The sequence below is a fragment of the Schistocerca piceifrons genome, chromosome 8 (genome assembly GCF_021461385.2).
Source record: "Schistocerca piceifrons isolate TAMUIC-IGC-003096 chromosome 8, iqSchPice1.1, whole genome shotgun sequence".
Lineage (NCBI taxonomy): Eukaryota > Metazoa > Arthropoda > Insecta > Orthoptera > Acrididae > Schistocerca > Schistocerca piceifrons.
Window position 1 is genome coordinate 457,158,744 of NC_060145.1, and position 21,142 is coordinate 457,179,885.

The 21,142-nt window shown below is 44.8% G+C and overlaps 1 protein-coding gene across 1 annotated transcript in view; it reads right to left on the reverse strand.

Annotated features, from left to right (window-relative positions):
* Window positions 1–21,142, reverse strand: part of LOC124712449 (ubiquitin carboxyl-terminal hydrolase 2-like) — a 253,015-nt gene that overhangs the window by 159,829 nt on the left and 72,044 nt on the right.

Below are 21,142 nucleotides of genomic sequence, written 5' to 3' on the forward strand. Positions count from 1 at the left end.
GCGCAAAATCGGCACTGCCGCATGCTGAACGACACGCTCCCACACTAACAATTCTCCAGTGCGTTTCAGCGCAACACGACTCTACGATAAGCGGAGGAATTCTCCGATTGATAACATTCACGAGATAATATTTGGTCAGATAGGCAGGTTGTAAACAGGAGGCTGTTGCTATTTAGAGACAACACAGCAGATGGCTGCAAAAAGTGTAAATCAGTGTTCTGTTGACACGAGTAAAGAAGGAGCATTTCTCTAGAATTGTCCGTGCTTGTTGACAGCGTTTATACTGATCTTGGAGATTGCGTGCCGACATCATAAACTGTTTCCAGTAACCGTGTCGTTCTTCCACCAGTTATCTTTTATCTGTGCTGTCCGCAGCCCGCGGTCTAGTGGCTAGCGTTGCTGCCTCTGGATCACGGGGTCCCGGGTTAGATTCCCTGCGTGGCTGGAAATTTTCTTTGCCCGGGTACTGGGTGTTTGTGTTGTCCTCGTCATTACTCATCATCATCATAATTCGCGACAGTGGTTAGACTGGACTGTATACAAGAACTGGGCTGTGTAAAAATTGGAACTTTCTACGGGTGCCGATGACCCCGCAGTTGAGTGTCCCACAAACCAATCATCATCATTTTTTATTTGTACTAATACAATTCTTACGATTTTCCAGCGTCCGCAAAACGAACGTGATCCCTGGGGTCTTCGCACCAACACAGCTTTGGCTCTAAAGCACTGAGGCAGGCATGCGATCCCATATCCTTCCCCTTCACGTCTTCTCGATTCTTTCTCTGGACATTGTTAGGTCGTCGCATCACTTCCTGCAGTACGTAGCTCTTCCTTCTTCTCCACCAATCAGTATCTCACAATGCACTAAAGATCTGCTGCAAGATTTTACGCTAGAATATCGACGTCCTTTTTTGTAGCACTGAAGGTCTCAGTTTCACATACGCCACCACTGGAATTTATGTATCGCCCCCACATAACACTGATGGGCCACAACTATTGAACGCAAAACCCCAGCTATTCTACGTGGCATACGTTCCACAAGTTTTTGATAGGCTTCCGGAGACGCAGTTCATGTACACTACCGGCCGGTGGTGTGTGGATACGGAGCTGGCGCCAGATACCGTCACAGACGTGTTCCGTCGGTTTCGACTCAGACGATTTTGTTGAGCAAGACATCATCGTGAGCTGACCAGGATGCTCCTCAAACCACTAGAACTTGATTCTGGCATGGGACACGGGCACTAATCCTGATAGAAGATACCATCCTACTCGGGGAAGACATCAACCATGTTCACGTAGTCCAAAACGTAATAGTCTTCGATTACAAGTGCAACTCCCATTGAAGACCAGGTGAAGTCCCTAAGAGAATAATACCGCCCCCACCGTCTTCTGTCCGTGACGCGGTGCGTATTTCGAGGAGCCGTTCGCCTGGATAACAGCGTATTCGCACACGACTTTGTGTAACAAGAAACGAGATTCATCCGACCACAGACGCAGCAACAAAGCAGCATTCGTTGAGAGTATACTTTGAAGTACAACAACAACAACTTAGGAACGAAAAATATTCTGAGCGATGGGGCCGTCTGCAGCCATTACCAACGCTACAGCCACCAGCATCGGACGCAGTTTTAAAACTTATTTCCTGCAAATGAATGGAGACCTGACAGACCAACTGTGGACGCACAAACGAAGGCAACTGTTCCAATATGTGCCTGAACCGCGAGAACAGCTATAATAACACACCCCTTGCAGAAACTGAAATACAAGCGGAGGATTACCCAGAGTTCCCTGACCTACGTGAAGATAACTATGCATACAAGATTCTATCTCACCTTCATTTCTTCACTCAACATTTGTGTGTTTCTTAACGGGTACTGATTTTATATTTATTCAATAAATTGTTAAGTATTTGGAATCAAATCACTAATTTTTCTTAGGTGCCAAAGAACTGGAAAGCTGCCCTCAAGAAATTAAGGAGCCCGTGTCTAAGTCTACCACTTTTTGCCTTAGGCAGGGAGTATTTTCAACAGGGTTCGTTGTATTCTGGGAGAATATAACGTGATACGTGTTTCACGACTACCATTTAACACCAGGTTCCTTTTAGGATCCGTAAAGGATGATCTTGGTTTGCTAAGGCGGGTTGTTCAAATGTTTATGAAATCTTATGGGACTTAACTGCTAAGGGCTAAGGCGGGTGTTTCATATTTCTTTCAGCAGAGGCATGTCATGTATTGGTCAGACTATTACGACCGTGGATGACCCGTGTACCGAACATAACCGTCACACACGCTCACAACAGTCGAGAAAATCTGCGGAACACTGCGTTGGCACAGGTCATCCTATGAAATATAACAATATGAAGATTCTGGCTACCACTTCTTCAGATATTGAGATAGCGTTATTAAGCAAGCAGCTGAAATTAAATTAGCAAATGATCTTATACGTAGAGATGGAGCTTTTTGCTTCAATTCTGCGTGGAATCCTGTTGTCTCCCTGGCCAAACAGATTTCGAAATTTGTGATAAGTTCCTACGGGACCAAACTGTTGACGTCATCGATCCCTCGGCTTCCACACTACTCAATGTAGCTTAAACTAACTTATGCTAAGGACAACACACACACACCCATGTCCGAGGGAGGACTCGAACCTCCGACGGGGAGAGTCCCGCGAACCGTGGTAAGACGCCCTATAGCTCGCGGTTCCCCCGCGCGGCCCCGATCAAACACTAAAGAGACAGAGTTAATGCTATTCACACTTTAGTTATTAATATTCACTATCAGTAACTTCTGACGATGGTCATCTTTGGTTGTGTAGTGGCGCTAGTGTGTGTGTGTGTGTGTGTGTGTGTGTGTGTGTGTGTGTGTGTGTTATCTTTGCGGAACTGCTATGCAAGCCTAGGTTCTAAATTTACTTGCACAGCGCTTACTTGTTGCATTTCTGTCTTGAAAAGACAGGATGTGCACCTATCGAAATATCAGCAGTTGTAGAAGACGTCACCCGGCTCCATACCTGTAAGTTATTTGAACGATACTGGTCTCTGTTGCATTTTCTTACGCAACCTAAAAACGATCTACATTTTAAATATATTTTCTTTGTAATTTTACACGATTTTCACAGTTGTCTTGTTCCAGTAGGTGGTTAGGATACTGACTTGAATGCAGGTTCAAATGGCTCTGAGCACTATGTGACTTAACGTCTGAGGTCATCAGTCCCCTAGAACTACCAAAACCTAACTAAGCTAAGGACATCACACACATCCATGCCCGAGGCAGGCTTCGAATCTGCGACCGTGGCGGCCGCGCGGTTCCAGGCTGGAGCGCCTAGAACAAGTCGGCCAAAGCGGCCGGCGACTTGAATGCAGGTTCTTCATCATCATTTCCACTTCTTAACCTGTACTGAGTGTGTCACACAGATAATTGTGCACTGACGGCCCGTACACTGATCAGCCAGAACATTGTGACCACCGAGCTACTTACTGTTGATATAAACCCGTCCAATAGAAAGCAGCGTCGCCAGATGAGGAAAGACTGCTACTCAGACACACGCACGGCGCGTGTAGCTGCAGAGAGCGTGCTGTTTGAGTGTAGAATGGGGGGGAAGGCGCGCGACCTATCTGAGTTTGACAGATTGTGATGGCCCAAAGACTCGTCACGAGCATTTCGGAAACTGCACGACTTATCGGGTGTTCGAGGAGTGCTTTGGCCAAACCAAGGTGAAACCACGTCCAGAGATCGGGGGTTAGCGACCACCTCTCATTAGAGATGTCCGACGTCGTAGGCTGGACACAATGGTAAAGCAGGATAGGCGCGAACTGTGGTGGAACTAACATCAGACTTTAATGTTGAGTAGAGGACAAGTGTATCTGAACGCACAGTGTACCCAACACTCCTCACGATGGGCCTTCCGCAGCCGACGACCCACGCATGTGCCAATGTTAACACCACGACAACGGCAACTACGACTGAAATGGGTACGTGACCGTCGGGACTAGACGTTGGCGCAGGGGCAGAGCGGTGCGTGGTCCGATGAATCCCGATACCTCCATTATGGCGATGGGAGGGCGCGAATCCAGGAGAACAGCTCCTTGACACCCGTACAGCGGGACGGAGACAAGCTGGCGGTGAGTCCATTTCGCTCTGGAGAACATTCACGTGGTCATCCGTGGGTCCAGTGGAGCTCGAGCAAGGCACCATGATGGCCAAGGAGTATCGTGTACTGGTTGCACACCTCACACACCCCTTCATGACGATCGCGTTACACCAGCGGCAGTAGCATTTTTCACCAGGACAATGCGTCATGTCACTAGACCAGGAGTGTGATGCAGTGGTTGGAGGAACACAGTGGCGAGTTCCAAGTGATGTGCTGGCCCTCCAACTCGCCAAATCTGGACCCGATCGAACACATCTTGTATGTGAAAGACCGTAGCGTCAGAGCTCTCGCCCCCCTCCTCGGAGTTTACGGGAATCGGGTGACCTGTTTCGTCAGATGTGGTGCCAACTCCCTCCAACGACCTACCGAGACCTCATTGCTTCCACACCACGACGCGTCGCTGCTGCTATCAGTGCCAAAAGTGAAGATACCGGATCCCTAATAGGTGGGCGGTGATAATGTTCTGGCTGATCAGTGTATGTGGTTCCTTAGATGATAGTTGCGGTACCAATGTTACAGTGACAAAAAGTCGATAAATTCCTGTATACTATTGTCCTTACAGGTGGCGAGAAAAACCGAGAAATTACGGACAAGCGTGAGAGAAAAATTTCCTAATCTTACCGCAAAACTTTGTCAGCGGTTACCACATTCATGGCATATCTCGTGAAGACAGAGTTTTTAGTTTGCCCAGTTCCCAACGGTAATCGTTTTCTTGCACAAAGATATGTGTCACTCGGTGCTCTGGCAGAGCCTGTTCTTGAGCAGCAGTCACGCTACCGGGATGGGTCGATGTCGTTATAGAACAACGCTTCATGGCACTCGTAAGACAGCCAAGTATATGAGGGCGTAACGCAGATACTTAAGAGCAGGGCTTCTGCGTATTTCTCGGGCTGCCACTCCACGTGCCCCACTTCTGGGAGTCATCCTTGAGCTACTGCACTAGTTCCACTGTTCCGTTTCAACGCTGATTGTCTGGAGAAGATTAAGCCGCTGCAAAGTATCCGCCGCTAACTGCCGCGTCAAAGAGTAAGAACAAGGGACTCGAACGTTCATTATTCTGCGGCTGTTGACTGATTGATTACCTCCGAAGTAAATATTTTCTCCTGTGTACGACTGCCGTTGTAGTCCAGCGGGGTGGCCTAGAGGTCAGCTGGCATTTGCATTCTAATCGAGCGGATATCAAATCACTGCGTGGCCAACCAGATTTTGCTTTTCCGTAATTATTATACATCAAGATGGCTCGGCTGGAGAAGAAGCGACCGATTTCCTCATTCCCCTTTAAATTATCCGAACTTGTGTTCCATCTCAATTGGCCTCGTAGTCAACAGGAGACCTTTCTTTCCTTTTACTGCTGTCGTAAGTAATAAAGCGCGTAATAATAAGCAAGCGCACAATCTGTATAAAAAGACAATTGTGGTGGCAGAGAGGTTACGGCAATGGAGACAGTCAAGTGGAGCGCAACTCATGTCCGTATCTGGACCTCTAGATGTATGAGCTTTTCGTAAGCCGTAGAAGTGTTAAAGGGGCATTGTAGTTCATAAAATAAACGAATGATTATTACATTTAGTAGAAAGGTCCATGAGGGTGTTCGGGTATGATGCAGTCGTAAGCAGAAAAATCTCTACGCTAGAACGCTGTAGCGAAACGCAGGACGACCTACAAACGATCGACATTTAGTGCAGGAGTTGTAAACTGGCCGTCAACATGAAACAAATGTAGCGTACTGCACTTAAGTAAACGGAAACACTCGTTATCGCGTGATTAGACGACGGCAGAATGATCAGTGGAAACAGACACATCTTTTAGATAACTAGGAGTATGTCCACGCAGAGTTTTAAAGTCCAAGTTTTAAAGTGCAACGATAACATAAAACTCGTCATAGGAAAAGCAGATGGAAGACGGAAGCACTCTTCACGAGTCAACAGCACAGGATGCGGAAGGCAAGGGGAAACCGCCACTTTAAACTTCCGCAGCGTAGGAAAAAAAAAGTTTCGTTTCACGTGAGAAATGAATATCAAACGTACTTTTGGAAAAGAGTCCGGAATAGTTCCCCATTCGGATCTCTGGGAGGCTTTCCAGAAGTCTGCGCTTTCAATAAAATAAAGGTAATGAAGAATACAAGACAACGAATTCAAACATCGAATGTCCGAACACTTCTGACATGCGGCAAGCTAGAGAACTGCAAACTGGAAATGGACAAGAATGAGAACTGACGTACTAGGAGTGAGCGAGATGATGGAGACTTCAACGGGCTGCATAGAGGAGAGACCGGCAGAAAGGGGGGTAGAAGTGGTCCTCTGGAAAGCGCTGGGGCTTGGTGAATGGTTACCGAAAAATAGTCGAAAGAATACTACCTGTACAATTGAACACAAAACCGAACAAGACAGTGATAATTCAAGTGTACATATCCAGATCTACCTACGATGAAGAAGTGGAAAGATTGTAGAGTGAGATAAAAGGTGCTGTGAAGACGGTCAAAGGACAAGACAACCTTATCATTGTGGGAGACTGGAATGCATCGATGAGAGAAGGAAGAGATGGCACTATAGTGGGACCTCTTGGGCGTGGAGAACGAAATGAACGGAGAGATAGATCAGTAGAATTCTGCACAGAACCAGAAAATCAACTATTAATATGTAACATATGGTTTAAACACCATCCACGGCGTCAAATAAGAGACTGGAAGCTGCCCTATCTCAGACAAAGCATAATAACAAAAATAAATTTAAGACGTAAACTGAAACAAGATAACACTGCGGAAGGACAAAGACAATATGACGCATTGAGGAATGAAATCAATCGAGAGTCAAAAAACGCTGAACAACAATTCTTGGAGGACCAGTGCAAAGAGGCGAATGAAATGATTAAAGGAGGAAACCTGGAATTTGCCAAGAAATAATTAACCAGTTCTTTGGGGGAAACAGACAAATAAAATGCAGTAGAGTCCAAACTGAAGATGGACTGTACCTGTATAAGCAGAAAGACTTAGTACAAAGGTGGAAAGAATACCTTGAAAAACTGTATGCAGGAAATAATGAATAACTGGAGAATGCTGAGAAAATCTATCCGGAAGAAGAGGGAGACCATATCTTGCGCAATGAGTTCGACCTTGCATTCAGGCAGCTAAAACCTGGGAAAGCCACTGAAGTTGACGATATATCAGCAGAAATGACCAAGCTGTTGAAGAACAGCTTCATGAAGAACTGTTCCATCTCATACAAGCTACATACGAAACCTGGGAGATCCCAACAGACTTTAAAAAATGTACCACGTGGGCAATACCAAAAGAAAGCAGCTGCAAACACGTAGAAACAATATAGAATGCTCAGTTTGGTAGCACACGCTTCGAAGATCTTGACTTCTATCATTCTAAGGCGGAGAGAAGGCAGGAAGATGCGATGACCACGAACGACCAGTGGTGTAGGGACACGAGAAGCACTACTCTTAAGACTAAAAATGGGTCATAACACGTATTTTGCCTTCATCGTCTTAGAAAAAGCGTTTGACAGGATAGAATAGAGACAGATTTTTAAGACGCTGAGAGAGTTGGCATAAAGTATAAAGACAGTATAGGGAATAGGTGGGAATGATAAGGTGTGTAGAGCGTCAAGAAGATGCTACTATTGAGCATGGTGTACGACAGGGCTACTCACTCTCTGCTCTCTTGTTCAATGGATACATTCTGATGGCGATAGATAAAGCGAGGGAGAAACTAGACTTGCTGAGATTTGCTGATGATACCGCAGCGTTAAGTGAAGATGTAGAACAATTAGAAGTGATGCTGGCCCAGATAGAAACCATCCTCTGTTCTTCCTATAATATGAAAATTAATAAAGGTAAAAAACGAATCTTAGCGGTGAGCAGACAAAAGACTAGCTCAATCAATCGCTGCTCACTTAATATCGAGCAACTTTGCCTACCTAACGGCTAAAGCTGCATCGGATGGAACGTCAAGCAAGGATATTGCAAACCGAATCCACCAGGCAAAAGCTACCTTTAACAAGAGAAGAAACGTTTTCACAGACAAATACCTCAGGATTAACCTAATAAAGACATTTGTTTGGACTGTGCTGCTGTACAAAAATGACACATGGACCCTCGGAGAAGGAAGTGATGCTGGCCCAGATAGAAACCATCCTCTGTTCTTCCTATAATATGAAAATTAATAAAGGTAAAAAACGAATCTTAGCGGTGAGCAGACAAAAGACTAGCTCAATCAATCGCTGCTCACTTAATATCGAGCAACTTTGCCTACCTAACGGCTAAAGCTGCATCGGATGGAACGTCAAGCAAGGATATTGCAAACCGAATCCACCAGGCAAAAGCTACCTTTAACAAGAGAAGAAACGTTTTCACAGACAAATACCTCAGGATTAACCTAATAAAGACATTTGTTTGGACTGTGCTGCTGTACAAAAATGAAACATGGACCCTCGGAGAAGCAGAAGAACGTGAAATAATAGCCTTCGAGATGTGGTGCTACCGTAGAATGCTCAAGATTTCCTGGGCAGACAAGATATCAAATGAAGAAGTGCTCCACAGAGTGGAGGATGAGAAGCCTTGTGTCCTGAAGTTGATCGAACACAGAAGGGACACACGAGTCGGCAGTCTGCTGAGACATGCTGGTACCGGGACAGTAGAAGGGAAACACACAAGAGGCAGACTGGGATTAGAACCCATTAACCAGATCATGGAGATTATCAACTGCACCACCTACACGGATCTCAAGAGGGAGGCCGAACACAGAAAAGCATGGCTAACTGCGGCTAACCTACCTGGTGCTTGAAGACCTAAGAAGAAGACGAAGGAAAAGCAGATGCCATACTGAGAGCTATTGGAATAGCCCTAACGATCGCTCCGTCTTACTCCTCGGTCAGCGACTCATTTCAGTTAAGACTGAAAGAGGAAATGGAGACATACAAACAAGAAGAGCGCTCTTCGTAATGAAATCGTCCTATAAGGGCCAAAGTGCCGCGAACTAGCTCATCCAACTATGATGCCAGGCGCTGCGAGAGAAGTGTTCCGCATCACGGCCTGCTTTTAGGCCTATTACTTAAATTCCAACAGTGTACAATCCTTTAAGAGTCAACCGACATACTGCTTCTTCTTCGATACATCTCAGGAAAAGCCCGGGAGGGCTCGATTAGGGAGATCCGAGCTCCCATTGGGGCTTCAACAGTGGTTCCTGCGGCGCACCATTCGCGACTGCAACCAGAATGACGAGACATTGGTGCACCAAGTTCCCTCCTCCATACATCGTAAAAAAGTTAACGGAGTACAGGTGTAGATGCAGGACTATTTATTTTCTATACGCCACAGACGATTGACTTGTTCTCTTTGTTCAACTGAGCATTTACTCTGACTGTGTTAGCCAAATCGTCGACGGGACACTTAAACTCTCTCTGTCGACCTGCCTCCCGTTTTCCCTTACAAATGACAAACCTCACAACAACAGCAACACCGAAGAATAAGAGCTGCCCCAAGTACGAATAAAACTCAGATGAGCCCACATTTCTCAGTTACACGCAATGAACCAAGCTACGAGCGCACTCTGCGTTGACTTTATCTCTCTCTTACTTTGCGAGAAGACATCAACAGACACGATACGCAAAGGAATTTAGGGTTCCACGCGCTGTTCTTTCCGACTCACTAGAGCAATGAATTAAATGAAATAGTATTCAGATATCTAAAGCCAACTCTCCCTCCATTGTTCAAGCAGGGAACTCCATACGAAAAGGCACGATGACTGTACTGTTTACTTATGAATAAATGACGTTTGGATGAAATTTTGGACATTTGTGGTAAGTTCCTATGGGAACAAACTGCTGGGGTCACCGGTCTCTAGGCTTACACACTGCTTTATTCTAACTTTAACTTACGCTAAGGACAACACACACACACACCAATGCCAGAGGGAGGACTCGAATCTCCGACGGGGGAGCCGAGCGAACAATGGCAAGGCGCCTCAGACCACACGGCTACCCCGCACGGCCACGTTTAGATGAACTTAATAGTCTTAGCGTTTAGGATTTCAACTAACCCAGTCCTTAAAATCGGACATCAATAATTAATTAGTGATTTGCAGTAACCCAGAAAAAGTTATGTAGTGATCTTAGTCGATCCCAGTCTTTGGCGCATTATAATTCTATCTGATTGAATTATTAAATCAGTACATAACCATTAAGTTTCTTTCGCGACGTTGAATCTGAACTCTGGAATACGTTTCTCGTACCACAGATAGGCTTCGTTTTTTGATTACATTGAAGTTTCAAAAATGGCTCTGAGCACTATGGGACTTAACTGCTACGGTCATCAATCCCCTAGAACTTAGAACTACTTAAACCTAACTAACCTAAGGACAGCACACAACACCCAGCCATCACGAGGCAGAGAAAATCCCTGACCCCGCCGGGAATCGAACCCGGGAACCCGGGCGTGGGAAGCGAGAACGCTACCGCACGACCACGAGATGTGGGCATTGAAGTTTGATTTATACCGGGTGTCCGAGATAGAGGGATCCAAAAATATTTTGGTTGTATTTAAGTACGTAATAAGCTTCATACGTTTACTTGTCCAACATAGTACACAGGACCTGGAACATTTTATGCATGTTGGTACGGTTCAACGCGGGTACCGTTTGTATATCCGTAGATAACGAAGCATGTTCATAGGCAGGACATGTGTTAAGGCCTCTACTGCGGCGTAGATTCGTTGGCTGAAATCTACCAGATCTCGAAACCCTGTTCTGCAAAGTGTCATGCACTGAAATCCAGCGGAAGCAGATCCGGACACCGAGGGGGCCACGCGAGGGGACCCTCCTTCCAATCCAACGCTCAGAAAACGTCTCGTGGAGAATGTGCTAACATCCCCATGGTATTAAACATGGGAGGGGGGTGGGGGGTGGGAGGGGAGCGGAAGGCACCATACTGTGGAAAATGACGTTGACAGTGGCCGAACGGTTCTAGGCGCTACAGTCTGCAACCGCGCGACCGCTACGGTCGCAGGTTCGAATCCTGCCTCGGGCATGGATGTGTGTGATGTCCTTAGTTTAGTTAGGTTTAAGTAGTTCTAAGTTCTAGGGGACTGATGACCTCAGTAGTTAAGTCCCATAGTGCTCAGAGCCATTTCAACCATTTGACGTTGACAGGCATCTGTGGAACTGCACAGTTCGCCAACAAGTCGGCTTACGTGTAGCGTGTCACTGGCGCGCGTGCGCCATGCCACTCAGCGCTGTTCATGAAATGGTAAACACCACTTCCTGGAGAGTACCTCCATCGATTGTGTATCTACCCAACAACGTAAAACGTCGAGTTCTTCCGTCATTGCCGCGGGGAGTGACCGCGCGGTTTGAGGCGCTATGTCACTGACTGCGCGGCCCCTCCCGCCGGAGGCACGGGTGTGTGTGTGCGTTGTTCTTGGCATAAGTTACTTTAAGTAGTGTGTAAGTCTAGGAACTGATGACCTCAGCAGTTTGGTCCCTTAGGAATTCACACACATTTGAACAATGTTCTTCCCCTAGCCCCTAGCCCGGACACTGTATGTGATCATTACCAAGTGGGATATACATTGACGTGATATTCTACTTGCTAAATGCGTCGTACAATATACAGTGCTACGATACACAGGGCGCTAAGTCTGTTTCATGCTGTAAGCACGCAGCACGTGAATGATGGAGTTACCGCGCGCTGTTGCAACACTGCGCGAAGACACGTGGTTAATTCCTTTCGTTCAAAACAGATTAGGCCCCGTCCTGTAATCAGCTTGATTGCCCTACCTTAATCTACTTGATTTCGTATTATGAGCCCATCTGACAGCGATAATTTGAGATTTTGCTCCGGTGGGGAGTATAGCATGCCTGTGACACGATAGGAAATGACATAAACATGACGGATGGTGTTCGGTAATCCTTATTGTAGCAATTCCGAACTGCTTTTAATTCAGCTCGTTCATCATTTGGAATATGACTTACGAACTGAAAATGCAGTTGTAAGGCCTCAGTTATCTTCGATTTTTACGTTTCAGTTTACATTCATTTTACTTAGAATTTAACATATCTGAGGTAGACAAAAATATGGAAACCCAAAAACACGCCATACTAACAAACTTAATACGGTGTACGAAAACAGTTGGCATTCCAAACAGCTTCAAGTCGTCTTGGAATTAATAAATACAGGATCTCTACGGTTTTCTTATACCATCATTCCGGGAAAAAAAGTGGCAAGTCTTAGGTAACGATGATGGAGGTCGCAACCTTCTCTCCAAAGTAGACCATAAAGGCTCAACACTATTTAGATCAGATCACTCTGGTCGCCAGAGAAGATGCGGGAATGCATCCTCCTGCTCACGAGACATTTCTGAACAATGTGAGCGGTGTCAACAGGGTCCCTGTAGTCTTGGAAAACAGAACCACCCGTGGGGAAAAAACACTGTGCCGTGGAACGGACCTGATTAGTCAAAACTGTCACATAACCCTTTGGCAGTAATCAGACCTTGTAGAGTTACCAGGGGGCCCATGGAATATCACGATGCGGCTGCCCGAATCATCACTGAACCCCCGTCATCTTTCACTATTGCAAGCAAGCAATCCTCCACATCGTAGGCCTGAGGCGGAGTGCGACAGACTTAAATTTGGCCAGAAATTGGAAACAGTGTGAAACAAGAGTCATCCGATCAATTGACATTCTTTGATTGCTCTGTAGTCAAGGTTTTCTGTCTTCGGCACCACGTTTTCCTGTCACAACCACTTGCATCAGTGATGATTGGTTTTGGAATTGCAGCTCTCCCTGCGATTGCCTGCTTACGGAACTTCCATTGGGTTGTTTTGGTGGTGAGAGGGTTAGCGAGTGCGACATCCACTTCTACAGTGACTTTTGCAGCTGTCGTCCTCTTTACGTTTCGTCACAATCTTCTTCACCGACCGTCTGTCACGATCACTCACCACAAACTACCATCCGCGTATACGGATAATGTCTTTTCGGTTTCCTTGTATACGGTATAAATCTTCGATATGGTGTCTCCTCAGACACCAGTCACTTCGGCTATCTCGGTTACGGAAGCGATCACCACACGAGCGCCGACAACTTGCCCACTTTGGTATGCATCGAGGTCCGACTCGTAACTTCACAGATTACTGTTCTGACCACGACTGACACTCGTAAAGTATTGAGGACGTAGCAAAGGTACCGTTCGTGATCAGATACAACAGCGCAACTTTCAGGTTTGGCTAGAATCTGCATTTTTGTTCAAGGGCGTATTTCTCGCGCTGTTTCCATATTTTTGTCCAACCGCAGTAAATCAAAGTCACGTTTCTGTATTATGATTGCTCTTGAAAATTAAGTAAAACAGGAATGTGATAAAATGCATCCTCGTTAATACAATTAGCTCTCTCTTGCTTTGTGTCCATTCAGCTAGCCTCCATGCCCTCATGCAATAATCTGTTGAAGCGAGAGAGAGAGAGAGAGAGAGAGTGACAGAGAGAAGAGAGGAGAGATGTGCGGTGTGGCTGGGTGGTTGGTTGTTTGGGGAAGGAGACCAGACAGCGTGGTCATCGGTCTCATCGGATTAGGGAAGGATGGGGAAGGAAGTCGGCCGTGCCCTTTCAGAGGCCTATCCCGGCAATTGCCTGGAGTGATTTAGGGAAATCACGGAAAACCTAAATCAGGATGGCCGGACGCGGGATTGAACCGTCGTCCTCCCGTACGGTGTGGTATTCCACATTCAGTGGTGCATACTGTGTCACCCCTTGTATGTCAATCTGCGAGAAACGAGGCGCCCCCTATGGTTAGCGCCAAAATAACACAGACGGTAGAAACTGCTGCATTTCGATGCGAAGAACCCATGTTCCCACATGAATACTTGAGGAATGGCGAGGTGCTGAGTGAGACATCACACGTGTTTGTAAGCTGCTTGTGTTTCACAACAAACAGGTGGCTGCCGCGTCGACGCTGGCGGTACTATCTCGAAAACATAATTACTCAACCGTCTGGTACGTGCCCACGGTGAATTTTATTACGTTTGCGGCCCCATACAGGAATCTGCTGAACTACATTTAATGTCTACTGCGGCAAAACCGGCATACTTCCCCCTCCATTCTCGTACGAACCGCGCAATGAATGACTGTTTACACTCACTGAGATGACCAACGTCATGGGATAGCGATATGCACATATAACGAACGTACAAATGGACAATGATTGGTGTAGCTGCTGTATGTACTCAGGTGATTCCTGTGGAAACGTTTACGATGTGATTATGGCCGCACGACGGAAATTAACAGACTTTGAACGCGGAATGGTAGTTGGAGCTAGTCGCGCGGGTCATTCCATTTCGGAAATCGTCACCGAGTTCAATATTTCCGACCAAATGCAGCGGTGTTTTCGTAGTGGTGTCAGTCAGTGTTAACAGACAAGCAACGCTACGTGAAATAACAGCAGGAATAAACGTGGTACGTACGACGGACGTACCCGTTAGGACAGTGTAGCGACATTTGGCATTAACGGGCCGTGGAAACAGACAACCGACTCGAGTGCCTCTGCTAACAGCGCGACATCACGTGCAGCGCCTCTGGTGGGCTCGTGACCATATCGGTTGCGCCCTAAACGACTATAAAACCGTGCCCCGGTCACGTGAATCCTGATTTCAGCTGGTAAGAGCTGATGGTAGGGTTCGAGTGTGGCGTAGACCCCACGAAGCCATAGATCCAAGATGTCAACAAGACACTGTGCAACCTGGGGCCGGCTCCATAATGGTGTTGGCTGCGTTTACATGGAATGGCCTGGGTCCTCCGGTCCAACTGAACCGATCACTCTGGATATGGTTATGTCCGACTACCTGGGGACCATTTGCAGCTATTCATGGACTCTATGTTCCAAAACAACAATGGAATTTTTATGGATGTCAATGCTGCATGTAACCGGACCACAGTTGTTGGCAACTGGTTTGAAGAACATTCTGGACATTTCGAGCGAATGATATGCCCACCCATATCGCCCGATACGAATCTCATCGAACATCTACGGAACATAATCTAGAGGTCAGTTCGTGAACAAAATCGTGCGTCGGCAATACTTTCGAAATTATGGGCGACTATAGAGGCAGCACGGCACAATATTTCTGCTCGAGACTTGTTGAATCCATGCCACGCGTAGATGCTGTACTGCGCTGGATATAAGAAGGTCCGTCGAGTTATTAGGGAGGTACCCCACGACTTTTGTCGCCTCCGTGTATGCTGCAGCAAGACCAGCGTTCTTCCCGTTGCATTCTCGTACGGAGCGCGCGCAGAATGTTTGTGTGTGCCTCCGTGCGTGCTGTAGTAAGGCTAATTGAATGGCTCTGAGCACTATGGGACTTAACTGCTGTGGTCATCAGTCCCCTAGAACTTAGAACTACTTAAACCTAACTAACCTAAGGACATCACACACATCCATGCCCGAGGCAGGATTCGAACCTGCAACCGTAGCGGTCACGCGGTTCCAGACTGTAGCGCCGAGAACCGCACGGCCACTCCGGCCGGCTAGTAAGGCTAATTATGCGTTCATAGCTTTGTAAGTAAGCGGCATCTTTGTTCTCTGTCGTCAATTGCCTGTCAGTTCAGTTTCTTCAGCATCTGTATGACAGACTTGCGACTATTAATGCAATATTCTAGGATGGGTCGCATGAGCGTTTTCAAGCAATACTCTTTCTAGACGGATGGCATTTTCCCAGTATCTTTTCAACGAACCGAAGGCAGCCATCTCCTATATCCACCACTGAGCCTAAATAACCATACTATTTCATATTCTCACACATTATAACACACAGATGGTTGCATGTGTTGACTGATTCTAATTGCGAATTAATGATACTGAAACCATTGAATAACGCGTTTTTCTCGCTTTGTGAAGTGCATAACCCTACATTTCTGAATATTCGGAGCATGTTGCGTATCTTTGCATCACTTTGCAATCTTATAAAGATTCAAGTAGGTATATGTGCAGCTTTTTTCAGACAGTATTCCATTACAGATAAATTCATCACACGCGAAAGCTCTGAAATCATCTAGGTTACTAAGGAGTAGAATCCGTTCCCAGTTCATTCCAGGGCCAAAAAAATTGGTTTTAAATACTTCATATAATTGTTGATCGAATTTAGATAGTTAAAATGCTGTCATAATCTACTCATTAAGAGGAATAATCTACGTTAAAGGTTTAATACAATTAGTCAAGTATGAAAATTGTACTTGTCTAGAGCCAGCACAACTCACAGCGTACGAATACGTAATGTCATGCCTTTACGAAATGTTTTGTCGCTGAGATCACTACAAAATAATGAAGTTTTACCGCTTACTACACTTTGCAAACTTGAGCATCAGGCATTACTTTATAATTTACTGCTCTTTTGCTATTAACTCTATTCGCAACACATTTTGCATGCAATACTGACGTCAATATACTACTAAGTGTACCTGCAAAATTATATCACTGTATGACACATAGTTTAAGAGATATGATGTCATAAACATTAGGAGGCGTGAAATTCTAGCTTTTCTTAAAAAAGAAGAGCAAATTGCTTGCAGACTGTTCTCACCCAGTATTTGATAATGAGAACTGTTAGTGAATTCTAACGAACTTCAGAACACAATTGAAGACCTCGACTGTAAACAGTGGCTGAGAAAGACAGTCACTGCATGTAAAATATCGTGCGTGACGTGCTTTATTCCATTAGTCGATAGTTCCACGAGAAATGACAGTTCTATCTCAAATTTAAGTCTGTCACTAATGGAAAGCCGACCGCGGTGGCCATGCGGTTCTAGGCGCTGTAGTCCGGAACCGCGCGACTGCTACTGTCGCAGGTTCGAATCCTGCCTCGGGCATGGAAGTGTGTGATGTCCTTAGGTTAGTTAGGTTTAAGTAGTTCTAAGTTCTAGGGGACTGATGACCTCAGATGCTACGTCCCATAGTGCTCAGAGCCATTTGAACTAATGGAAACTTTGTCAAGATGTGCGCGTGAAAACAGCGTAAGTGCCAAAAATACTGCTGCCGGTAGCAGGAAAACACATACAGTCGCGACACTCCCGCTAATATGTGGTATACTCTGCGACAGCAGCGTTGCGAGCGGCCAGCGAGCAACACTTCTGAATACGATATCGGATGAATGCGAATAGTATCGTTCATAGCGATTTGTAACATAGTTTTTACAACGGAGAGTGTATGCAGTAGCGTAACATTCGACAAAAACTACAAAATGACAACTCATTTGTCTTTCTTTAGCTTCCTAAGTATCTTGTAAACCATGAAACCGTACATTAAACAACTACTTTGAAACGCTGCTAAGCTGCAAAAGACCTGATGAAACCTTGACATTTGAGAAGCCTAAGAACAAGCTACCAGACTCTGAACCACCTAATAAAGAAGAAATTAAAGAGATCTTGAAAGGATTGAAAAACAATAAAGCAGCTGGTAAAGATTCGTTAGTCGCGGAACTACTGAAATACGCAGGAGAAAACTTAATAAATAATTTCGAGGCGCTGTTTGAAGAGATTTGGAATACAGAGAAGATTCCGGAGGAATGGAAGACAGCATTGATTCATCCGTTACATAAGAAGGGTGCCAAGACAAATGCAAATAACTACAGAGGTATCTCATTGTTATCAGTGGCCTATAAGATCCTATCCAAGGCACTACAAAACAGGATTGAAAATCAAGTAGAGAAAGAACTGGGTGAATATCAGGCTGGGTTTAGAAAAGGAAGATCATGCAGTGAACAGATATTCAGTCTACTCTCCATAATACAACTTCGCGCACGCACATCGAAAAATCTAGTAATTACATTCATAGACTTCAAAAAAGCATATGATTCTATTGATAGACCAACCCTGATTAACACATTAGAAGAATTTGGGATTGATGATAAAAGCAGAAGTCTAATCCAGGAAACCCTTACGGGAACAAAATCGCAAGTGAAGTTTTTGGGTAGATTGTCACAACCGTTTGTAATTGGAACAGGTGTTAGGCAAGGGGATGGGCTCTCCCCACTGTTGTTTAACATTGTCCTTGAAAAACTGGTCAGGGAATGGAGAAAGAAGATGGCAGAAGCTGGAGTGAAAAATGGGATAACGTTAGGAAGAAATAAAACAAAAATTGAATGTCTGGCATTTGCTGATGACATGGCAATATTGGCAGATGACATCGAAACAGCAAAGATTCAGATAGAAATGCTGCATGAGATCGCTGAGAAGACAGGTCTACAAATATCGTATGAAAAGACAGAACTGATGATACAGGACAAAACAGACCCAACACAGACATTGCAAACTAAATATGGAATAATTAAGAGAGTTCATAAATTTAAGTATCTAGGGGAATGGATTACACCGACAGGGTTACCAAATGTCTCACTACAGGAAAGAGCAATAAAGATGGAAACGGCATACCAGCTATGCCGAAATGTATACAATAAAAAGTCGATCTCCATCAATGCCAAGCTCAGGCACTACAATGCGGTAATAAAACCAGAAAGTTTGTATGCGATTGAATGCATCCCACTGAACAGAAAACGTCTGTTGGAGAAATTGGAAATAAAAGAGAGAAAAATACTGAGAAAGATCTTAGGACCTAAAAAGGATGGACAAGATTATAAATTGCGATCCAATAAAGAGTTATACGAGAAAATTGAAAAACTGACAACATCCTTTAAAAAGAGAAGACTTGAGTTTCTATGGGCATGTCAAAAGAATGGCACCAGAAAGAACGGCAAAGAAAATCCTGGAATACATGGAAAGCAGAAAGACACAAATTAACTGCCTGAAAGAAGTAAAAGAAGACATTGCAGAAATGAACATTATACCAGAGACAGTTTACAACAGAATGGAATATAGGAATGCCATCAACAAAATACAGGGATTCAAAGACCGAACGCAATCAAAGAAGACGGGAACAACCTGGTCGCAAGAACGTAAAGAAGCCCACTCAGAAAAAACGAAGAAGTACTGGGAAGAACGCAAGAAAAAGCACAAGAAATGACTGATGCTTAGCGTAGTCCAAAGTTGACTGTAACGAATAGTAATAAAATTAAACAATTTATATACGATTCTCTTGTGACATACAGATATTTACTGAAGACTGTCGGTTTCTTTTAAGAACAAAAAATGGTTAATAAACAGCAGAAGACCTGACTTTTTGCAGAAAGACATCGTATATCTACACAACAAGGTGAAGTTTTGTTCACTACATTTCTAGTCGAGTAAGTGAGTGTGAAGCGCAGGAAACTTGTATGCAATGCAATATCTACATCATGTAACGTATCGACTAAGTCAACACAGCTATAATTGAAGGATGTGATAATAAAAAACCAAAAGCAACAGAACTGTTGCCCAACATAGAAGAAATCAATTCCTGCATCGTTGCTACATCTGAGCCACAAACGGCAAGAATTTTCAACACTTCGCTCTTGGAGCAAAAAAGTTTACGTAACTTCTCGTGCATTAGAAAGTAGAGTGAAGTGATGTGTGAATCATTATATTTTGCTGATCCCTTCTTAATTTTTACTTTATTATAGATTATTACTACGAAAACTGGGAAGTAAAGTCCATAGAATAAAAATAAAAACTTTGAGTTTTTCCGAAGACTTTGTAATTCTGTGAGACAGAAAAGGACTTGAAAGAGCAGTTGAACGGAATGAACAATGTGCTGAAAGAAGAATATAAGATGAACATCAAGAAAAGCAAAACAAGGATAACGGAATGTAGTTAAATTAAATCAGGTGATACTGAGAAAAATATACTGGGAAACGGTACGCTTAAAGTAGTAGATGGGTTTTGCCATTTGGGCAGCAAAATACAAGATAACAGATGACGTAGAGAGGATATAAAATGTAGAACAGTGATAGCAAGGAGAGCCGTTCTGAAGAAGAGAAATTTATTTACAAGAAATATATACTGAAGAGCCAAAGAAATTGTTATACCTGCCTTTATATCTTGTAGGGCCCCCGCGAGCACGCAGAAGTGACGTAACACGACGTGACATGGACTCGACTAATGTCTGAAGTAGTGCCGGAGGGAACTGACACCATGAATCCTGTAGGTTGTCCATAAATCCGTAAGAGGGGATGGAGTTCTCTTCTGAACAGCACGTTACAAGGCATGTTCATGCGGAGGTGTTTAAACTCAGGAGAATGTTCCTGAAGCAACTCTGCAGCAATTCTGAGCGTGTGGGATGTCGTATTAACCTGCTGAAATTGTCCATATGAATGCACAATTGACATGAATGTATGCAGGTGATCAGACAGGATGCTTACGTACGTGTCACATATCAGAGTCGTATCTGGACGTATCAAGGGTCCCATATCACTCCAACTGCAGACGCTCCACAACATTACATAGCGTCCACCAGCTTGAACAGTCCCCTACTGACAAGCAGGGTCTATGGATTCACGATGTTGTCTACACACCAGTACGGGTCCATTTGAAACGAGATATGGATGATGTTTCGCTGAATCGTTCGAACGCTCACACTTGTTGACGGCCCAGAATTGATATCTGCAGCAATTTGCGGAAGGGTTGCACTTCTGTCACGTTGAACGATTCTCTTTAGTCGTCATTGGTCCCGCTCTTGCAGGATCTATTTCCGGGCGCAGCGGTGTCGGAGATGTAATGTTTTACGGGATTCCTGATATTCGCGGTACGCTTGTGAAATGGTCGTACGGGGAAAATCCCCACTTCATCTACCTCGGAGATGCTGTGTCTCATCGCTCGTGCGTCGACCATAACAGAATATTGAAACTCAGTTAAGTCTTGATAACCTGCCTTTGTAGCAGCAGTAAACGAGCTAACAACTGCGCCAGACACTTGTAGTCTTATATAGGCGTTGCCGACCGCTGCGGCGTATTCTGCCTGTTTACCTATCTCTGTATTTGAATAAGCATGCCTATATTAGTTTCTTTGGCATGTAGTTAAGTGCTAGGAATATTTTTCTGAAGGTATTCGTCAGGAGTTTAGTCAAGTACGGAAGTGAAACTT